The sequence below is a fragment of the Pantherophis guttatus genome, chromosome 7, assembly GCF_059756535.1.
Source record: "Pantherophis guttatus breed Tessera chromosome 7, ASM5975653v1, whole genome shotgun sequence".
Classification (NCBI taxonomy): Eukaryota; Metazoa; Chordata; class Lepidosauria; order Squamata; family Colubridae; genus Pantherophis; species Pantherophis guttatus.
Window position 1 is genome coordinate 93,654,305 of NC_142069.1, and position 13,791 is coordinate 93,668,095.

General features: G+C 41.5%; 1 protein-coding gene across 1 annotated transcript in view; it reads left to right on the forward strand.

Annotated features, from left to right (window-relative positions):
- SEMA3E (semaphorin 3E) overlaps nucleotides 1-13,791 on the forward strand; it is a 134,330-nt gene that overhangs the window by 105,925 nt on the left and 14,614 nt on the right. The window lies entirely within an intron of this gene.

Here is a 13,791-nt window from a genome sequence, read left to right on the forward strand (position 1 = left end):
CTTGGGTCTCTGGTTCCTGAAGTACAAACTAAAATTGCAAAGATACACGCTGCGGCATCTGAGGTTTGAGGTCCAGATAGCACTCTCCTGTAGCACAGGAGAACAACGCAGTGGAGGTACTTAGGGACTCTGCCTGCTCTGTGTCCAATGGCCACTTTGAGGTCACTTTGTTCTAGGAGTGCAGCATGGAGTACAAGGCGTTAGACTCTCTTCCAAGGGAAACGCAGTTAGCCAGATACTAATGTCTTGAATGGGTTTCAAAGGAATAAATCTCCTTTCTGCTAGAGTTATAAAAACTGCTTCACTAATCGTTGCTCAGGGTTAAGAATTCCACTCTCAGGCATGCTAACACAGAGAGAGAACGAATGCTACAACCAGCGTGTGATTATACATTCATATTTTTCGATTATAAAAACTAGAAGAAATGTTACAAATTAAAAGTACAGTAGCTTTTCTTTTCTTTTCTTCTTTCAAATAGCAAGATTTACTGTAAATCATTTTACCTCTTTTGTAACTGAAAATGCTTCTAGGTCAGAAAGAGGTGCTAATTTATTTTAGGAGCATTGCAGGAAGAAAACAGTTATTGCAATTAATTAATTATGGAAGAAAAAAAGTCTCACAAAGACAGCGGCGTTTGTAGCTGATCTAAATATAGAACCTGGAAGGCAAATCAGCAGCTTCTGCAAGTAAAGAGCTGTTTTGGTTTTAGCAACTGACCCAACCCCACCCCAACCCCTCGAGCCAAGCTGTTTTAGGAGGCCGCAGAGTCTGGGGACCACAAAATCATTCCTTCATAACACGAACCCCAACTTCAAAACTTAGCCACGCCGCTAACTGAGGGAACCTGCGCCTTTTGTCGTTGGCTCCAATCCCACCGGGTCATCTTCATGGAACAGCTGAACCGATTCTGCTTAGTGTGTGGATCCCCTTAGGAATCCCCTTGGGAATCTGTCTTCCATTGGCAGGAGCTCCTGGTGCTCTACCTCCCGGCCCCTCAGCTCCTCGTGCCTGCCGTAGTGGCTAAGTCACTGGCAGGCTAACTTCCCCTTTCGGCAGATTTCCTATCTGAGCTTAAGGCAACTGTTTTATTTATATATTTTTTATTTATTTATTTTATTTATTTTATTTATTTATCTATCGAGATGAATTTGGAAAGCTTCAAGAAGATGGCTGCAACTGTATGGTTTCTTCTATGTGTGGCATGTTCAACTGCACAGCCATGGCTGCCCTCTTGTGAAACCCCCTGCCCGCCGTGCAGACCCTCCTTCTTCCCATTCCAAAACATTTGTCAAAGTTTGAACTATCCCGTCTCTCACATCTTCAGCAGGCTCTTCCAGAACTGCCTCAACCTCAGACAAAACTCCTCTCTTGATTCCAGTAGTGCCAAATGATCTCCAATAAGCAAGCATCTGTTTGATTGCCTCCTACATTATGGAGCAACTGTTAAATTCTCCAGGATAAGAAATCCTCTAATTTAAAAAATAAATCTAATTTCAGAAAACCTTGTGCAGTTGTTCCTGCCTAAAACTAACCATTTTACAGAACCGCCTCCCAGATGTAAGAAGATGGTGAGACCTAGCTTCTGCTTCAAAAGCTCACATGGACCAAACAATTGTGTCATGTTGTATCTGGAGGAAGGATGGGTGCCTTCTCAGGTACCAAAATGTCATAGGAACCCCTCTCCCCTTAATTAATGTTTGGATCTTTTGAGTCTCATTAAAAAGAGATAATCCACTAATTCTTTTCAAATTGAAACTAAGATTGGAAATTTAAAATGTAATGTCTCCTTCAGATTGAGCTCAATTCCTTTTTGCTCCATGGACATTTTTTTTTTTTTGTGGGGGTGACTTCATAATCTATCCTAGAGCCCAATTTACCAGAGATTTGCGAGGACTATGGGGAGCCCTTTTCAAAAGGATGTGCTTCGTATGTACAATATTAAGTGTACAACCTTAAATCCCAGCCAGGTTGAAGAAGATTCTTCTAGAGGTGAATGTTTCTCTACTGCATACCATAAATATATAAAAATGCAAATTATATTTTTATTTGATGCTAATTAACATTACTGGAAAAGAAAAATGTGAAAGATGCTCTTTTTTTCTGCATATGGTGGATTTTATTAAATTCTGAGTTTATGACTGAACTCAGACTATTGCACCCGTTTCTGGGCAATGCATTTTAGGAAGGACACTGATGAAGAAGACAATGTCCAGAGGAAAGGAATAAGCCTGGAAGGGCAAATATACGCGAAAGAATTGGAAATGTTGGATGGATTTAGCTTAGGAAAGAAGACCGCAGAGAAACGTGACTTAAGAATTCAAGTACCTGAATGGCCGTCATCTAGAATGTGGAGTAGAGTTATTCAGAATCGTTCCATACTCTGGATTCTTTTCAGATGATAAAACTCATTTGTCTAAAGTTGTTCCAGGACACAGGACAAGGAGAAAAGGAATTAGATTTTGGATGGACATTGTTTTTTTAAAAATGTGTTGGTAAGAGCCTTTGAAAAATAGAGATGATTTAGAACCTAAATTACCTCAGGAGGTCCTGAGTTGTTGGGCTTCTGCCGGGATGCTTCCATGGTGGGCAGCAGGATAGTTTAAATGGTCTCCAAAGTCCCTTTAGAGCTGGGAGAGCGTTGTCAGTGTACAAATAAAAAAGTGCAGCAGCAATGATGCATGCCTCAGATTCAGCTCTATTTCAAAACCAGAAATAAATTTGCAATCCTTTCTAATCGCTTGACTGTGTGAGTTAGCATTATGAAATGATTGCATTTCAGCATAATTGATCTAGTGATTAAATTTTTATTATAGCTAATAAAAATTCCCTCTTTCTCCCTTCCTCTCTGCCGGGGTGGGTGTGGGTCCTTGAATCCTGGAGAACTAGATTCCTTTTTATGTAATAAATTCATTCCTCCTTTATTTTTACGCCAGTAATGAAGTCAGAGATATTTCTGCCCCTGAGTCTCAAGGCTCATAAAGCCAGAGATGCTTTAGAAAGCTGCACAGTTCAGATAAGAGTTATCAAAAGGGAGGGGGTTTTTTACAGTTGGCACCTCGCAGGTTCTTTGTAATTCCTGTCAATTTACTTTAGTGCAAATGGCTGTGTTATTTGAAGCTTCAAAAGTGTTAGGGAATGGAATCCAGTGACAAATTATTGGTGACCATGAAAATGGGTTTCTCAGTTTTTAGCTGACTGGTTCATACAGTGGGGCAAAAAAGTATTTAGTCAGCCACCAATTGTGCAAGTTCTCCCACTTAAAAAGATGAGAGAGGCCTGTAATTGTCATCATAGGTAGACCTCAACTATGAGAGACAAAATGAGAAAACAAATCCAGACAATCACATTGTCTGATTTGGAAAGAATTTATTTGCAAATTATGGTGGAAAATAAGTATTTGGTCAATATCAAAAGTTCATCTCAATACTTTGTTATATATCTTTTGTTGGCAATGACAGAGGTCAAACGTTTTCTGTAAGTCTTCACAAGGTTGGCACACACTGTTGCTGGTATGTTGGCCCATTCCTCCATGCAGATCTCTAGAGCAGTGATGTTTTGGGGCTGTTGCTGGGCAACACGGACTTTCAACTCCCTCCAAAGGTTTTCTATGGGGTTGAGATCTGGAGACTGGCTAGGCCACTCCAGGACCTTGAAATGCTTCTTACGAAGCCACTCCTTCATTGCCCGGGCGGTGTGTTTGGGATCATTGTCATGCTGAAAGACCCAGCCAGGTTTCATATTCAATGCCCTTGCTGATAGAAGGAGGTTTGAACTCAAAATCTCACAATATATGGCCCCATTCATTCTGTCCTGTACACAGATCAGTCGTCCTGGTCCCTTTGCAGAGAAACAGCCCCAAAGCATGATGTTGCCACCCCCATGCTTCACAGTAGGTATGGTGTTCTTTGGATGCAACTCAGCATTCTCTCTCCTCCAAACACAAAAGAGTTGTGTTTCTACCAAACAGTTCTACTTTGGTTTCATCTGACCATATGACATTCTCCCAATCCTCTTCTGGATCATCCAAATGCTCTCTAGCAAACTTCAGATGGGCCCGGACATGTACTGGCTTAAGCAGAGGGACACGTCTGGCACTGCAAGATCTGAGTCCCTGGCGGTGTAATGTGTTACTGATGGTAGCCTTTGTTACGTTGGTCCCAGCTCTCTGCAGGTCATTCACTAGGTCCCCCCATGTGGTTCTGGGATTTTTGCTCACCATTCTTGTGATCATTTTGACCCCACGGCGTGGAGCCCCAGATCGAGGGAGATTATCAGTGGTCTTATGTGTCTTCCATTTTCTAATTATTGCTCCCACAGTTGATTTCTTCACACCAAGCTGCTTGCCTATTGCAGATTCAGTCTTCCCAGCCTGGTGCAGGTCTACAATTTTGTTTCTGGTATCCTTCAACAGCTCTTTGGTCTTCACCATAGTGGAGTTGGAGTGTGACTGTTTGAAGTTGTGGACAGGTGTCTTTTATACTGATAACAAGTTCAAACAGGTGCCATTAATGCAGGTAATGAGTGGAGGACAGAGGAGCCTCTTAAAGAAGAAGTTACAGGTCTATGAGAGCCAGAAATCTTGCTTGTTTGTAGGTGACCAGATACTTATTTTCCACCATAATTTGCAAATAAATTCTTTCCAAATCAGACAATGTGATTGTCTGGATTTGTTTTCTCATTTTGTCTCTCATAGTTGAGGTCTACCTATGATGACAATTAAAGGCCTTTCTCATCTTTTTAAGTGGAAGAATTTGCACAATTGGTGGCTGACTAAATATTTTTTTGCCCCACTGTATGTACCTATATTACATCTTCCAGATCTGATCTGGAAAAATCTAGACAGCCACCTGAATCTGAACATCTCTTTTTGCCAGATAACAGACACAGCATCATGAATAATCCCAGTCCTCTCTCTTTATGCATATGCTGTGAAAACCAGAATTTCTGTTTTTCTGAATATATAATCTTCAGATCTTTATCTTTCTGTAACTTAGGAAACTGTGCTTGATGCCCCATTAATAACTGTTTAAATTGAAATCCCTCTCTAAATTGTCATTTGCAGATAATCAAAGAAGATATGAGGTATAATGCAACGTACAACTATTATTAGGAACACATTGGGAAGAAAAAGTGAAAACATTGCTCAGAAGATAAATTATGTATTATGTAGATGAGTGGCAGTCTCTCTCCCTCTCCCTCTCCCTCTGGTTGGGATCATTCGTTTCCTTCCAGTTGCTTGGGAGCATCTGCTTGGCTTTTATGGAAAGAGATGCTGGGCTGCAGGGCACAATTCTTCCATTCGGATTTGTGGGGATATCCATTCACGCGTGTGTTTCATTATGTGCACTCGGTTCATTGCATTAGGGCTCCTCTAGAGAAGGAGCTTTAGCTGTAACAGGGTGGAGAAACTATTGTCTGAAGGAGGAGATGAAATGGCTCATATCTAACTTCCTCCAGGCAATGCTAACTAAGTCATTGCTCCAGGTATCCCATGTAAAGTATAGGTCAATTTGGCTTTTATCTAATAGGAAACATCCATGTGTGAACCATTTCTTGATGAGGTGATAAGGAAAACCTGCATTACTTTGCATTTTGTTCAGCAGAAAGGACGAATATTTAAATCTAAATATTGCTTAGCATCACCTGAGAATAGGCCCGTCTTCTTCCTCCTCCTCTTCTGCTGCCCTACAGCTAAAGTCTCAGCATTCGGGGCTGGTCCCAGCCTGGAGCAAAATTGAGTTGTCAGTTTAGACTTGCATTGGAAGCTATTTGTAGAGCTGTGCAAAACGTCCAAAAGAGCAGGTTGTGTGAACTGTTGAGACTTTATAAATAAGGCTGTGCAGGGCTGGGGTTCGGCTGTTCCAGGTTCAGCCTGCAGGTGCCCACACAGCCCCTGGCAATGGCAGCAAGACAGCGGGGTCCCATCCCCCCCCCCCCCGTGCAGCTCCAGAAACCGCCTGGGAGAAGCCCTTGCCCTGCTGACAGAAAGGGGACTTGGTCAGGCAAGGAACACAATGAAAGACGCGTAGTTTTGTCAACAACTACACCAGCCCTGCAAACTGAGCGAGTAGAGGCCAAAGGGAGGAAAGCAGCCCATAATCGCATCACATTGCACTTGAGTCAGAAGCACCAAGGTGCTTCTGGGTTGAAAGGATTAGCCGCTGACATCACTGTTGCCTTGGGAACACCCAGTTAGGGGCAGCTTTTGTGTCCCCTGCAGGAGCTGGAGCGAAGGACGGGAGCTCACCTTGCCCCATGGCAGCAATAGGGTTTCGAACGTGGTTGCTTGTCAACCAAGTGTCCTAGGGTTAGGGTTAGGTACCTTCGAGACCGACTCCTACCACCAATAGCCTCCCACCGACCAGTCCGCTCCCACAGAGAGGGTCTCCTCAGGGTGCCATCGGCCAAGTTATGTCGGCTGGCGACACCCAGGGGGAGGGCCTTCTCTGTGGGAGCCCCAGCCCTGTGGAATGAACTGCCCCCGGAAATACGTAAGATCTCCGACCTCCGGGTGTTTCGCTGCGCTCTGAAGACCCTGTTGTTCCGCCAGGCCGGGCTATTAACATAACGTTTTAAATTAGGGTATTTTAAATTTCTGGGATTTTAATTGGAGCCTAATTATTTAATGATTTTAAATTTTAACTGTTGTTTTGTTTCTGTGTTTTAAATAGGCTGTACACCGCCCTGAGTCCTTCGGGAGAAGGGCGGTATAGAAATAAAATTATTATTATTATTATTATTATTATTATTATTATTATTATTATTATTATTATTAAACAAGATGCTCCTTGTGAGATTATAATAGACTCTTAGGTTCCCATGGTACCAGCACCCAATATTGGGTGGGCCTCTTCCTTATCTGTGTGTATTACAACCAAATTATAGGGCATGTTACCTCACCAAATCAGTAGCATTTTCAAAGAGATGGAGAGATGATCGGTCCAGCTGCACTTAAAACAAATCTCAGTCCAACCCAAAGGATTTGTAATCCTCAGCTCTCCCAGATTCTAAAACATACACTACATGTTTTGATATTGATTTGACACTTGGTAGCCTGATTCTAATAAAAACCGATATTTAGAAATTTAGCACTTCTTTTAATACTGAATTGAAATCAATTTGACTGAAGAAGTATTTCCCTGTAGGTATGGCCTTGACTTTCAAGTAGAAAGTCGGTTTAGTTGAAAGAGAAAAATCCGATTTCTTTAAGTAAAGCGATACAGTGTCTTGTTCTTAATCCTTTGAATATAAATTGCAGACAAAGCATTAGATATTTACATTCATTAGCATTTGTGACCTTAAGTATTTTTCCCATTTTGAGACACCAAGTTTAGATATAACTGGAGGAGTAATGCAGAATTTTCTACTTTTCATAGCATATCCAAGGAAATGCACTCATCTTAAGAAGAAATTTTAAATTCTTTTAATCAGTCTGTGATTTCTTAACTTTCGGGCCAAAATTTATATATATTTTTAAATGTTTTTTAATATTTGTATTCTATGTTTTTTATCTTGGCTGTACACCGCCCTGAGTCCTCAGGGAGAAGGGCGGTATATAAATTGGAAATTAAATTAAATTAAATTAAATTAAATTAAATTAAATTAAATCTAACAGAATATTTGGCTTTCAGATATGCTTATGTGGAGTTAAGGAAACCCTTGTCACGAGTGCTGTGGTTGTGCTCCCCCATGATCGTGTCCTAGAAGCATTTTGTCCTAACTGAGCAATGTAGATACATTCCAGATGTGGTAGATGGGCACCAGGCCCTCCACTCTGGACAGTTCTGGATCATGCGGGCTTTCCATTTAGAGACCTAGAGCCACACAAACATATGACTATTCTGGGTGCATTAAAAAACGCTCTGGGTGGAGATCACCACCCTTAATTAGAATCCACCCACTAAAATAGCCAATATTTATATGACAATTGCCTTGGTCTAATTGATAGGCTGTTCAGACACAGCATGCCATCGAACAGAGAGCAAACGGGGATTCCTTGGGAGAACTAGAAGGACCATCAATCGAGATGAGCTTTGCTTTCTTTGCTCCACTGATTTGACCGGTGATGATTTGACTTAAAAAGCTCTTCATGTGCTAGTTTAATATTCAAGTACTTTGAATTTAGCTCCTGGTGACACATCCCGTTTGCATAATATTTTTAAAGCTAATTTATTCTTTAAACCAAAGGAAAAACTAGAATTGTTGTGGAATTACTTGCTAACACTCTGCTATCTTCAGGGGTCTCTCAGGTGAGCTTTCTCAGTTACTAGTCCCCTTCTAGCAGCTGGCATGACTTTGTTAAAAGTAGGTTGTGCCAGACAAATCTTACACTTTTTTTGGCAGAGGGATTACAAAAACGATGGATGTGATGTACCTGCATTTAAATTGGGCTCTTGATAAAGCTGGCAATAGCCTCTTGCTTGGGAGAAAAAAAAAGGAATAAGGTAGGGTGGATGGTCCATTTAGCAAACAGAGCCCTAGTTTCTGATTTCGCAGTCGCCCTCTTGTGTCCAGACTGAGCGAGGATTAAGCAAGAGCTGTCCGTTTGCTAGACCTGCCAAAAGAGTCAGTGCCTCAAGGCAGGTATAATCAGGTGGAGGTCAGAGGAAGCTCTGGGGCAGTTCTGGGCTACAGCAGCCAGCCAGCCAGCCATCCCCCAGCTGGACTACCATGTCCGGTTTTAGTTACCACATTGCAAGAAGAGCTTCTGTTTGCCACATGGAAAGAGCTTCTTTTTTATGAACTGGTTGCTACTAATTTACTGTAATATTTATTGCAGATTATTATGTGGTTGAGATCTATGGATAAGAGTTAGTTCAAGTGAAGCAGATTATATTAATTTAGCTGCTGGCAAAAAAAAAATATTCATTTTTAAAGTAGCACACAATATCTACCTTGGTAAATTATGATGTTAATAATAGCAATAGCACTTAGATTTATATACCACTTCATAGTGCTTTTACAGCCCTCTCTAAGCGGTTTACAGAGTCAGCCTCTTGCCCCCAACAATCAAGGTCCAAAGCTTGTCCTATGAGGACACTTAAGTCATGTTTTGCTCTCAGTGTCTGTTCCCAATTCACCAGGTCTGTTCCCAATTCACTCTCTGATGAGCCTCTCCGGCAGAAGGGAAGAAGGCTCAGCAGAAGACCTGAGAGAGCTGACATTGAGCTGTCTCTGTTTGTAGCCCTTTGACCTTATAACATAGTCAAGCGCCCTTTGTCTTCCCACATGGGTGTATCCTCTAGGCAACACAGAGTCAAACTTGCATGTGAAAAAGGCCTCCCTGCATAATATATAGGAGTAGTTTCTTTACTTATATGTCATATTTCTTACCCCTTCGTGGATTACTGCCTTGTTGTGGCGAAGGGGCTTGCATAGCTCAATGAAGCTATGAGTTATGCTGTGCAGGGACACCCAAGACGGACAGTTCATAGCAGAGAGTTCTGACAAAACATGATCCACTGGAGAAGGAAATGGCAACCCATTCCAGTATCTTTCCCATGAAAACCCCATGGACAGTACCAAAAGGAAAAAAGATATGACACGGAAGATGAGCCCCTCAGGTTGGAAGGTGTCCAATATGCTACTGGGGAAGAGCAGAGGGCTAGAACTAGTAGCGCCAGAAAAAGTGAAGCGACTGGGTCAAAGCTGAAAGGACGCTCAGCTGTGGATTCATCTGGTGGTGAAAGGAAAGTCCAATGCTATAAAGATTTTTTTCTCCATAGGAATCTAGAATGTAAGATCAATGAATCATGGCAAGCTGGACGTGGTCAAATAAGAGATGACAAGACTGAACATTGGCATCTTAGGAATCAGCAAACTAAAATGGACAGGAATGAGTGAATTTAATTCAGATGACCATCAGGTATACTATTGCGGGCAAGAATTCCTCAGAAGAAATGGAGTAGCCTTCATAGTCAATAATAGGAAAAGCAATACTGGGATACAATCCCCAAAATGACAGAATGATCTCAGTTCGAATCCAAGGCAAACCATTCAATATCACAATAGTCCAAATCCTAGCGCTGAAGAGGATGAAATTGACTGGTTCTATGAAGCCCTACAGCACCTTATAGAATTAACACCAAAAAATCATGTCCTTATCATCATGGGGGATTGGAATGCAAAGATGGACATGATAAAGGACCAAAATGGCAGGGACCTAACAGAGGCAGAAGAGATTAAGAAGAGGTGGCAAAATTACACAAAAGAACTATACAAGAACGAGCTTAACGTCCCTCATAACCATGTCACTGGTCACTGATCTCAAGCCAGGCATCCTAGAATGTGAAGTCAAATGGGCCTTAGGAAATCTCAGCAACAGCAAAGTTAGTGGAGGAGACAATATTCCAGTTGAGCTATTCAAAATCTTAAAAGACGATGCAGTAAAAGTGCTGCACTCAATTTGCCAGCAAATTTGGAAAACTCAACAGTGGCCACAGGATTGGAAAAGGTCAGTTTACATTCCAATTCCAAAGAAAGGCAATGCCAAAGAATGTTCAAACTATCGCACCATTGCACTCATTTCACATTCTAGTAAGGTTATGCTTAAAATCCTACAAACTAGGCTCCAGCAGTATGTGAATCGAGAACTACCAGAAGTACAGGCAGGATTTTGAAGAGGCAGAGGAACTAGAGATCAAATTGCCAACATACGCTGGTTCATGGAGAAAGCTAGGGAGTTCCAGAAAAACATCTATTTCTGCTTCATTGACTATGCTAAAGCCTTTGATTGTGTGGATCACAACAAATTGTGGCAAGTTCTTAAAGAGATGGGAGTACCAGACCATCTTATTTGTCTCTTGAGAAACCTATATGCGGGTCAAGAAGCAACAGTAAAAACTGGACATGGAACCACTGATTGGTTCAAAACAGGGGTGAAATGCTCCCGGTTCGGACTGGATCACCCGATCTGGTAGCGATGGCAGCGGGTGGTTTGGAGAACCGGTAGCAAAAATCCCTGCCCCCCCCCATGCCCAGCTGAGCTGCACGACCATCAGAGGCTCTTTTTTTAATTTTTAAAATCATTTTTTCTACAACCTCTTTGGCCGAAAAAATGCTTTTAAAAATAAAAAAAAATCCTCTGATGATCGCGCGGCCCAGTTGGGATCATCAGAGGCTTATAAAAGCATTTTTCAGCCGAAGAGGTTGTAGAAAAAATGCTTTTAAAAGTGTCTGACGATCCCAGCTGAGTTGGCTGATTGTCAGAGGCTTTTAAAAGCATTTTTTTTTTTACAATCTCTTCAGCCGAAGAGGTTGTAGAAAAAATGTTTTTAAAAGAAAAAAAAAGCCTTGGACTGCAAGGCGAACAAACAAGTTAGTCCTAGAGGAGATCAAGCCTGACTGCTCTTTAAAAGGCCAGATCCTGAAGATAAAACTCAAATACTTTGGCCACCTAATGAGAAGGAAGGACTCACTGGAGAAGAACCTAATGCTGGGAAAAATTGAGGGCAAAAGAAGAAGCGGACGACAGAGAACGAGGTGGCTGGGTGGAGTCACTGAAGCAGTCGGTGTGAGTTTAAATGGACTCCAGAGGATGGTGGAAGACAGGAAGGCCTGGAGGAATGTTGTCCATGGGGTCATGATGAGTTGGACACGACTTCTCAATTAAAAGCAACAACGTATTTCTTATCTTCTCCATCTCTCTCACATGGGCTCTGAGTGATACACAATATAATCAATAAAATTAACGTTAAAATCAGAAGTTACTAATTAAGTAATCATTAATTATAATTAATGTAATTAATGATTATATCAAATTTCATTAAAGATAGATGATAGATAGATAGATAGATAGATAGATAGATAGATAGATAGATAGATAGATATAGCAATAGCAATAGCACTTAGACTTATACACCACTTCGTAGTGCTTTACAGCCCTCTGTAACCAGTTTTACAGAGTCAGCCTATTGCCCCCAACAATCTGGGTCCTCATTTTACTGACCTCGGAAGGACGGAAGGCTGAGTCAACCTTGAGCCTTGTGAGATTCAAACTGCCCAACTGTTGGTAATCTGCAGTCAGTAGAAGTAATCTGCAGTACTGCACGCTAACCACTGTGCCACCACAGACAGACAGAAAATTTTGATCTAGAAAGAGGCTAATCTCTATTCAGAAATAATAATATTTAAATAAACATTATCGTTAGGAGGATAAGCTTCCTCTTCTAGCCCAGGCTGTTAGCGTTTTGCATGCTGAGCTCCCAAAATTACACGTAGAGACCTAACATTTTTTGAAACAGACATAAGAAGGGATGGGAAAAGGCTAATAGTGCTTGTAACCTCGTGTCTTCCTCATGACTGGCAGCCATGAAACCATATTCGCTGGAACCCTTTACAACTTCTGAAAGTGATTGTGCTTTCTCAGCAGATAAAAACAGCCGGCTTTCGGAAAAAGCCAGACAGCGTCTATTTAATACATCTCCACTTTGACATCGGAAGATCCACAGGCAGGTTAGCAATCATGAAATGCAGACAAAATACATCACCCCAATTCTCTAGAATGTAAAAGGATTGTTGGGTGAGGTTATCTATCACAATGCTGAAATTATGAAAGTATAAAAGGGAAACTATAAAGTTATATCCACCAAATCTTGAGAGGATATGAAAGTCTGCACCTGTTTTTCTTTCCAGCCAGCTGGATTGTTCTCTTCTGGACAGATTTCTAAAATGCTGCGCTCAGAACCAGGCAGGGTATTTTCTGATAAGCATAAAATGCAAGTAGAGGGTAGGTGATTGAGGCCCATGGAAGTATGTAAGATTTCTCTTCCATAATTGTTTCTTTATGAGTATTTTGCTGCACAAAGACAGCAGGTGCTCACACGTGCAGTGCTACTTTGCATTATTCTCTCCAGCTTTTTCCGTCATAAAACTATTCTTCTCTTCACCTGCCAACGTTTAGTCTGCATAGGACATTTTATTCAGGAATCCATTACTAGGCAAGTGGTAGACGGCTTCAGTCACAACGTATATTTTTGTAGAGTCGCAAGTATATAATGACAAAGGGCAATATCTTGCTATTATCTGAGATACATCAAAGGAACGGAAGAAAATGTATCAGCCCAAACACGTAGGAAACTGCAGGGAGCTTTGAGTACAATATGCATTCTAGCTTGTTAAGCTAAGGCCCCTGGAGAGTAGGAAAAGAAGGACAAATTCTTAACTTTATAACGTTCACTTTAATTGTAAGAAGAGTGTGCCCCCCTGACTGAATGAGTTCCTGTCCCTTTCCCACCCCTCTGGCAGTTTCTCTGGAAAAACATCAAAGACTCCAACTACTAAGTCCCTTTACCATCAAATAAGCTTTCATGGTCACTCAGACCCAAGAGGAGCTTTTAATGTTCTGAAGTGTGAGGGATGGAGAGAAGGGGAGGAAAATGCCAGAGGCAGAAGGAGAAGACCATGACAGAGGTGAGGGACAGAACTAGATACAATAATGAGGGTAAATATTGCTGTAGTTAGGATAACATCATGTCTTCTTCCAGAAAAGCAGTTGTAGTGTGCACAGACCGATGTGTTCTTGCCATGGGACATCAGCAGAAACATTGGTGTTGTTGGCAGGAGCAAACAATAGAAAGAAGTGAGAAAATGGTAAAGATACGGAGTAGAATTGTACAAGGCGCTCAGATGGGACATCAACATTCAGGCACCAAACACTAATTTATGTACTTTGATAAAATGCCTTGGTCAACGCTGATTCCACGTTGGATCTTCCAATGAATATCAACTTCCAGCCATTAGAAGTTTGCCCATAATTGCACACAAGCCACGTACGATATGATGCCATTATTC